General features: G+C 41.8%; 1 pseudogene; it reads left to right on the top strand.

The window, feature by feature from the left end:
• The first annotated feature begins 292 nt into the window (after positions 1-292).
• Positions 293-9,707, top strand: LOC139947357 (glutamyl-tRNA(Gln) amidotransferase subunit A, mitochondrial-like; annotated as a pseudogene).
• Positions 9,708-9,969: the final 262 nt, after the last annotated feature.

Here is a 9,969-nt window from a genome sequence, read left to right as displayed (position 1 = left end):
AGCATCAGAGCTTGAGTTCGGTGCTCTTATCCGCTTTGCCACGACACCCTTATTACAACCCATAACCCACCTGGACAACCAAAAACCTACAGCAACAAAATACCAAAGTACAACTCACAACCAAGACCTCAGAACCCACGACCCTTCTCTTGCAACTTCGATGACTAATTGAGTCCAAACGTTTACAGGTTTGTTATTTTATGCATATATATTGGGATACATCAAGTGAGAAGACTGGTCTTTGACAATTACCAATCGTGTCCAGTACCAAGGTTAGTTTTGCGGTAGCACCATGTGTAAATCTCTTTTTGTGTAAAGAGTTGGTTCTTCTATCTGAGAAGAACCTATGGTGATCAACTCAACACTTGTCAACCACCAGGGGTGCGTTACACTTGCGCAAACGACTCGCAACTATTCGCACAAACGTTTTTTATCTTTGGAACGATTGGTGCGCATTACGCGATGTCAATATGGCAGGGCCCTGAAATGAAGATGGCGCGCACCGTACGTAGTATTTTTTTAAACTTAGTTTTTGCTGTATGTAGTCCTCCTTTCTACATCATTTCTTCAACTAATTAACTTTGTTACTTTAAATCTTCATTATAAATCACCGAAAATACAATGTTATTTTGTTTGTGACAAAGAAATAATACTGTATGCTTGTCGGCCATTTTAAAACCACTCGCCAACACCTCAGAAGTATGTTCGCCTAAAGTTGCCAACGTTCGCCAACGGTGGCAGCACACAACTTGTTCCACTTGAAATTGTTTGTGAACGTGCGCAACTCTTGGCAACGTTTGCACGAGTGGAACGCACCCCAGTTCTTTTCACAACTACAACTCTCAGAGAGTTTTACACAAGCCTCCCCTCATGGAATAAATGTGATGCGATCATGTGGTGCAATCAGGGGAAAACCCATCACACGGTGATGAAAGTATCCATTTCTGAGTTAATTTCAAGAGGACACTCTGCTCGTTTCAAAACTGTTTTATTTTTAGTCATAGGATGTCCACAACTCAAGCTACGCTCTAATGAAGTTCGTAAGACCAAGGGTGGATTTCACAAAGAGTTGAGACTTGTCTTATCTCGAGTTAGGACGAGTTACTCGTCAGTTTGTAATATCTTCTAGGACTATACATGTAGTCCTAAGTTAGGAATAGTCCTAAACCTTTATGAAATTGACCCAGTTGGCCTTTTTTTTTTTTAATCAAGCTATAAAGTTCCAAATGCACATTGATACAGATGTTTTTCAAGAATACAGTTGGTATATCGTTTGTGCGATCGATTCTTTTTTCAGACACTTGATCAGAGAACCATGAGTGAACAGCTCAAAGCGAAATGCAAAGCGGCCCTGAAGGCCTGATTGGATAAAGTGAAGCGGCGTAAGAGAGCTAAGGGGGAGATAGTTGAGGAGGAGGGCGATAAGGACCATCAGGAGGAGGAGGAAGATGCGAGGATAAAGGAGGAGGCGGAGTCAGCGAGACGGAGACAGAAGAAAGAGGATGAGAAGAGATTAGCGGAGAGGCTGAGCAAGACGGTGCCGGCGAGAACTTGGGATATCAGAAAAGGTAGGGTACTCTTTTTTATCTGCTTTTTCTTCTTTCGATGTTTGGTGTCGTTTTCTTGATGCGGAAAGCTCAAGCAAAGTATTAGACTCACAGTACATTAAAGCCATGTTCCCATTGGACTTTTCCTTCAGCTGTCACGTGGAAATTTACTGTGACTGGCCTTTGAGTAATTCTACAGTGCGTTCCCACCTAGACTTATATTCTGCAGCGTTTGCATAGCATTTTACAGCGTGGTTGCGGTAGGTTAATAGAGCGGCAGACCAGAGCACTTTAGTTAAAGGAACGAGGTACCAATATTTGAGTACAGGAACATTTAGTGGATAACCTGACATAGTCAGATATGGAAGCCTGAGGAAACCTGTTATCATAGGTGCTTGATATGTGAACCAGAAACACTGGGGTTAACCCCTACTCTTTCACTGTAGCTTGCAAGCCTGAGGAAACCTGTAAACATAGGTGCTTGATATGTGAACCAGAAACACGGAGGTTAACCCCTACTCTTTCAGAATAAGTGTGTTGGGCTTGATTTCACAAAGCACTAAGGTTCATCTTAAAGATGGGTTGTCAGTCGAAGAGTTATATATAAGAACTAGAGGGCGCACGGGTGATGCTTCTTGCACAAAGGCGACGGGACCACAAGGAGACACGCGCGCGCCATTATGTACGCGCATTGAATATGAAACACACGTTTGAGTTTGTGTTTATTGAACGCTACGCGATGCTGTTTTGTTGAACTTACAAAAGGGCCGCACAAACACACGCTGTGGGATGCCAGTTTTGTCAACTTAGAAAATGGCTGCCTGCGCGTATATAGGCCAGTGCGCCCTCTAGTTCTTATATATAACTCTATGGTTGTCAGTATTGCCATAGTGATTTTTATACTAATTATGATTACAAAGCCTTCTCTCCTCTAACAGGTTTTGCTCCTAAAAGGCAGCTATTTTTCTACTATATCCTTGACTGATGGAAGCACAAAAAGCTTTTCCAAAATCATAAAAACTTTCTCTTTCCTTTCACACAGAGCTCTTGGTTCTGATACAGGGGGATCAGTCCGCCACCCAGCATCGTACAGTGGAGTCTTTGGTTTTAAACCTACTTATTGACTCTGCTCCAGGCATGGCCTAATCCCTCTAGTCAATTCTCTGGACGCACCTGGAATATTTGGCAAGTCTGTTGATGATGTGGCTACAGTATTAGGTATGGAATCAATCACATGAAAATACATATTTTTGTACTTTTACCATTTAAGGAGTTGAGTAATTTTTGTAACACAAATCACAATGTGTCTTTCTTTATAATTTAAACCATGGCAAAAACATGACCCCACCTTTAATGGAAAATGATGATCATTCAACTCTTTTGTTTTAAATCTGTTTGAACAGGTGCTATTGCTGGCCATGATCCCCTAGACTCGACAACAGTCACCGACACATTTGAGCCGTTTGAACTTGATGAAGAAATATCACTGGACGGACTACACATCGGCATCCCTAAGGTAATTTAATTTTTGAGAAATCCTTCAGCCCTAGAAAACTGTGTTCACCAACTGAGCTGTCTCTCTATTTAACAAAATCTTAGCAAGAGGGTTAGTATTAATAAGGGAATCAATTGGTGAAGAGGTTTTCAACTAGTGGTTTAAACCCAAGGAGGCCTGGTTCTTGATAATTTTACCGAGACAAAGTCGAGCTAAATTATCAAGAACCAGGCCCGGCAGGTTTAAACCACGTGTTGAAAACCACTTCACCACACATTGATTCCCATTCATATACAATTGTCAAAAAACATCAAAACTATTTCGTCAAAAAGTAAAAGAAATGCAAAAATTTGAATTGTTCAATGATTTCTTTCAACACAACACCCTTCCAGCTTTGAAATGGTAAGGCCCTTGGGTAAACAACTCCTCATAAGGGAATGCAGGCACGTAGCGCGTATCGCGTGATGTGGCATAACTGTCTCGGCCAATGCTCTCCACCGATAGGAATGAAGAAACTGTCTTATAAGCATACATGTAGGTTCAAGCTCGCGTGTCACGCCCATGTTTCAACACTCTTTACTGATCACAAACAAAGGTTTATACACACCCACGTGACGCGCTCTCCACCAATAGGAATAACGAAACTGTCTGATGTATTTATGAATTTTGATTTGTACCCATATACACTGATGTGTGTTAGCTATCAGTACTTGCCAAAGTCCTGTGAAAAAAACCACGCGGGCATTATTACTCGGGTTGGATTCAAACCCACATTCTTTGCAATCCTAGAGCAGTGTCTTACTAACTAGACCACCGAGATTGCCCGGTAGCTAGAGGCAGCTAGAGCAAACATTGGTATTTTTTATCCCTGGTGCAAATTAAAGAGCCAATAAAGGATGGTCTCAATTTGTTAACTATTACCTTTTTATGGCCAAATAGACATCGCAGATACTGGTAAATAACCATTTTACTCTCAAAATTTGCATTTAGTAATAAATAACTCGAGTCAAAAATGCACCAGGCCACTCGGCTTTGTCAGCTGAAAGTCAAAAATGGCTTATCAATTACATGTATAATGACCCTCAAGCTTTTGCATTTCCACACAAAATAGCCGCCACTGACGTCACGATTCCTTTGTCGCGCGGGCTTGTTTGACCCCACGTTTTTCAGAAATTTGGCTTGTAGTGTTCTGGAGAAAAACCCATTTTTACCATGGTTAGGGAGCGTCTCAAAAGTCGGGCACGTTCCTAGCGCAAAAGAACGTTCCTGCGGGCATATGCCCGCAGGATCGCAACATCATGACAAAGTATACGCGGAGCGTTCCAAAAGACCGGTCCTGTGGAACGGACAAAAGCGGCGGGGATACTCTTGCGATCCAAAAAAGAACGTTCCTACCGTTCCGACTTTTGAGACGCTCCCTTAACGTGAGGTAAGAGACTCGTTATATTTGTTATGTTTCCTGGATGGACTGCAGCTGTTAGAAAACTGTAGTATCTGTATATTTGAGATTATCCTTTATTGGCTGTTTAAACATTGATTACATAAGAGGATTAAAAGTTGGGTCATGTGTTTTGAGAGGCTGAAATTTTGCATACATGTACTCTAAAACTTTGGTTTGCACACATGTACTCTAAAACTTTGGGTGCGTTCGTTTAGCTTCCCTGGGTCGACCTCGGTCTTCTCGGTACATTAGAATAGCTTTGACGGGGCTCACCCGGGTCTTCCCCCAGTGCCCTGCTTGTGGAGTGGGTCACTTGGGGGTGACCTGAGGTGCATGCCGTCACCACGAGAGGGCGAGAGTGTGATCGTTTGTTTAGCTCTTGTCAGGGACCCACCCGAGTGAGCATCGCGGGGTAGACCCAGGGAAGTGTAACGAATGCACCATTTGAGTACTTCGTCTTTGCCCCATCACCAATGAAGCCTGCGGCCTCGTTGGATATGGGACGCAAAAGCACTGTATGTTTCTGTATTCCACTCGAGCTTGTGTGATAATTTATGTTATCCCCGATGCAAATTTGACATCTACTCTGGCTTTACTATTATTATTGTCATTATTATTTTTTCCAGGAGTTTCATTTCCCCGGTCTTGATGACTGCGTTCTCCAAGCTTGGTCCAGGGGTGTGGATCTATTTGAGAAGGCTGGAGGGAAGGTGTCTGAAGTCTCTGTGCCTAATGTTCAGTATTCAACAGCTTGCTATTCAGTGATAGGCCCTCTCGAAGTGGCATCCAACATGGCCAGATACATTGTATGATGGAATTGAGTATGGTGAGTAAACCTTTGTTAAGTTTTTAATTAGGGAATACAAGAGTGGTTCGAGGTCTTGAATGTTTGAAACTGGCAGGATCATGGTGGTGCGATAAAGATAAAGGACCTGCCGTCGATTTCACAAAGAGTTGGGACTCGTCTTATCTGGAGTTAGGACGAGTAACTCGTCTTAACTTAGGATTAATCTTAAGGTCAGCATGCTACAGTGCAGGGTTGGGACTCGTCCTAAGTCCTAAGATTAGTCTTAAGTTAGAAAGAGTTTTGTGAAATCGACGGCTGGGCCCAATTTCATGGCTCTGCTTACCATAAGCACAAAATCGGCGCTTGCGGAAGCAAGGGACTTCTGTGCTTACGGCCTGCGTATCTCACGGGTTAGCGGGGAATTTTGGCTCGTGCGCTTGCGTTTTTCCTGGTTACTAGGCATTCTACGCTTACACAGCTAGCACAGAAATTGGGTGTTTGCAGGTCAGTGGAGATTGGTGAGTGTGCCAAATTTGGTAAGCAGAGCCATGAAATTGGGCCCCGCAAGGTTTTAAACAAACTTTCCAGGCTAAGTCACCACTCTTTTATTCCCATTCATATACACTTTTTCTTTTTTTTGCGCAAACATGTTTGAAATGTATTGAACGTTTTTTGTAATTTTTCAGTTCTTGTCACGATCTTACATGTATGATTTGACTCAAGTAGTTGTACATTGATTGCTGGTGTATTTATTGTAATGTGCTTAAACAAGCACCAAGCAAACTCGCCTATGTTTGAACACTTCTAGCCGTGTTTATAACACTCGTTTAAACACCCCCACATGACCATGGCGTGCTCTCCACTAATAAGAAAAGCAAAACTGTCTAGGGTTTGTTCAAGGTGAATTGATTCACAACATGCTTTATACGGTCAAAAGCTGCTGTACTTCTAGCTGAGCAAGTTTTTCTTGCCAATTAGTGTCGGGAGTTGTTTCCACACATCTATGGTCTCCTGACGATGACTAGAGCAAGCTAGTCGAAATGTTGTGACCAATTCAAGAACTGACTCCGCGGTAGTGCAGTTGTACGATCCTGTAAGCTAAAGTTGTAGTCCCGCCAGTTTTCTATACCATCCGCCCAGGTAATAGTTAATAAGCAGGACACTTCTTTTCAGAACTGAGAAGTCTCCCGATCATTCGAACAATCTACTCCGTGGTTGTTGAATTAAGAAAGACAGTTCTCTAAGAACAACTCTAACTGGCAAGTAGATACACACATGGTTTTCTGCAAACCAAATATATATAGATACCTCACCATGCAATGCCTCAAATCACCTCAACAACATATCACCCCAGTACTTCGCTCACTTCATTGGTTACCCGTCTCCTAACGCATAGAATTCAAACTTCTCCTGCTGACAACCAAATCTCTTCACCAATCCGCACCTCGTTATCTTCAAGATCTCCTTCATCCATATGTGCCTCATCGTACCCTCCGCTCCAGCTCTACCTCTCAACTAGTCCCATACATCACTCGCACGATGTCTTATGGCCACCGCTCGCTCTCATATTCTTCACCCTCACTCTGGAACAACTTACCGCACAACATCAGAACTGCTCCAAACGAGAACATTTTCAAACATCTGCTGAAAACTTACCTGTTTACTCATTAATTTTTGTAAAGCGCTTCGGGACTGTTGTGTGAAGCGCTATATAAGTGCCGTTCATTATTATTATTATTATTATTATTAAATCCTATAAACATCTACAAATGTACCTTCCCATTATATTGTCCCCGTAGGTCATAGACATGATCATAGTGATTCAACTGAGTTAATGTATGCAGCGACTAGACACGAAGGTTTCAACGATGTCGTCAGAGGGCGGATTCTCGCCGGGTACTACTTCCTGCTTAAAGCGTGAGAACATTTTTATTGAAATTCTCAAATGATTTTTGGGGTTGAACAAAGAATTAACTAGAGTGGGATTCGAACCAACGACCTCCGGATTAACGTGCCGGCGCTCTACCAACTAAGCTATCTAGCCCTATAATGGCGTGGTCCCTATTTTGTCAGTATCTTTGTTCGGGGGTGCCAGTCAGAAGCCATACAACCGTTAACTGCCGTGTAGCCAGGGATCACACCCAAATTACGATACAACCTGGGAAGTGGCAGCTAGTGGATCACCTTAAGGGGATGCAACTTAAAATCAAATTTAAAAGGACACATTTCATTGGTTCGGTTGAGTTGGTCAATAAAAAGCGCTTGGAACTGTTTGTTATAAAATGCATATGGTTAGAAAGGTGTTTTCAAGGTAGAATATAATATACCGCACAAATAGTGCCTCGAAAATGTTGGTTTTTTTTCTTGTTTTTTGCGAACTAACACAGTCAGCCATTTTGTGAAGTAAGAAATTTGAATTCACAAAGTGGTCAATACTTTGTCTTTGTTCAGCCAAAAATTATTCAATGTTTCCTTTGTGTCTTATTGCAATATAATTTGTGTGTTCCTGTACTTGAGTAATTGGTCAATAGAAAGTGCGCTTTTTAAAGGCAGTGGACACTATTCTGCTATTGGTAATTACTAAAAATAATTATTATCATAACACCTTTCTTGATTACGAGCAATGGGGAGAGGTTGATGGTATAAAACACTGTGAGAAACGGCTTCCTTTGAAGTGCCATAGATTTCGAGAAAGAAGTAATTTTCCATGAATTTGATTTCGAGACCTCAAGTTTAGAACTTGAAGTCTCGAAATCAACCATCTAAACACACACAACTTTCTGTAACAAGGGTGTTTTTGTCTTTCATTATTATCTCACAAGTTCGATGACCGATTGGGCTCAAATTTTTACAGGTTTGTTATTTTATGTATATGTTGAGATGCACCAACTGTGAAGGCTAGTCGTTGACAATTACCAATAGTGTCCACTGACTTTAAGTTTGTATTTTTATAAATGTTAATATTATTATTATTCTGTCTGGACAGCAATTATGAGAAGTACTTCCTTCAGGCTCAGAGAGTCCGACGTCTGATCGCGAATGATTTCCAGAGAGTGTTTCATAGTGGAGTAGACATCTTACTAACACCTTCCTCAGTCAACGATGCTAGGACGCATAAAGACTTTGTAGCCCGGGACAATCGGCAGCAACAGGAAGTAGAAGACGTAATGTTCATGTCGGCCAATTTAGCAGGTGAGTCCCCTTTAAGCACAGTATACTTCCTGGGAATGCGATACAAATTTTGATGCCACAAGGCTGTTTTCACATGGAATCTTTCGCAGGAGTTAAGCACATTTCAACTGATGCGAATCATCTTTGCGTATTTGTGATGTAAAAACTTGTGGAAAATAGTGGTAAAATACTCGAAAACTACATCACTTCAGAGGGAGCTGTTTCTCACAATGTTTTATATAAGCAACAGCTCTCCGTTACTCGCTACCAAGTAGGTCTTTATGCTAACAATTATTTTGAGTAATTACTGATAGTGTCCAGTGCCTTTAAAGGCAGTGGACACTATTGGTAATTGTCAAAGACCAGTCTTCTCACTTGGTGTGTCTAAACATATGCATAAAATAAACCTGTGAAATTTGAGCGCAGTTGGTGGTCGAAGTTGCAAGATATTAATAGAATAAAAAACACCCTTGTCACACGAAGTTGTGTGCTTTAAGATGCTTGATTTCAAGTCCTCAAATCCTAAACTGGAGGTCTCAAAATAAAATTCGTTGAAAATTACTTCTGTCTCGAAAACTACGTCACTTCAGAGGGAGCCGGTTCTCACAATGTTTCATATTGTCAACCTCTCCCCATTACTTGTTACCATGTGAGGTTTTATGCTGATAATTATTTTGAGTAATTACCAATAGTGTCCACTGCCTTTAAACGATAGCAAAACAAGATGAACTTTAATCAAAATTATTCCTTTTGCAGGCATTCCAGCGATATCAGTCCCCGCCTTCTTGTCACCACAGAGCATGCCCATAGCACTGCAGCTGGTTGGCCAAGGGTGCAAGGAGAAACAGCTGTTGACAGTCTCTAAGTGGTTGGAACAACATGTGTCATTTCCCTGGCAGGAGCTTCAGAGGTCACTGAGGTCAATGGACAGATGACCCAGGTCAACCGAGCTCAATAGGTCAATAGGTTTAGCTTCCATGGGTCTACCCCGCGGTGCTCACCCGGGTTGAGCCCATGACAAGAGCTATTCGAACGATCACACTCGCCCTCTCGTGGTGACGGCATGCACCTCAGGTCACCCCTAAGTTACCCACTCCAGAAGCAGGGCACTGGGGGCTGACCCGGGTGAGCCCCGTCAAAGCTATTCAAATGTATCGGGGCAGACCAGGGTCGACCCAGGGAAGCTAAACAAAGACACCCTATAAGAAAATTTCGTTGGATTTATTTTGTTATTATAATCAATTTGTTCCATTATAAAAAGTGGCATTTGGCAAATAAAATACTTTAAAAACTACAAAAGTTTGAGGTTGTCATGCTTTGTTTGTCTTATATATGACACTAGAATGGATACAGTCTACTCGACGGTAATGATGCACATGTGAGCGAAAAGTTCACAGGGCTATACTTTTCTCTCTCAAAAAAATCACAAGGTGAAATTTCCGCTCGAAAAAAATCACAAGGCCTTGTGAACTTTGCGCTTGAAAAAAAATCATAAGGCCTTGTAAATTATTTGCTCTTAAAAAATCAT

Source organism: Asterias amurensis, chromosome 14 (genome assembly GCF_032118995.1).
Source record: "Asterias amurensis chromosome 14, ASM3211899v1".
NCBI classification, from domain to species: domain Eukaryota; kingdom Metazoa; phylum Echinodermata; class Asteroidea; order Forcipulatida; family Asteriidae; genus Asterias; species Asterias amurensis.
This window is presented reverse-complemented; position numbering and strand designations above follow the sequence as displayed.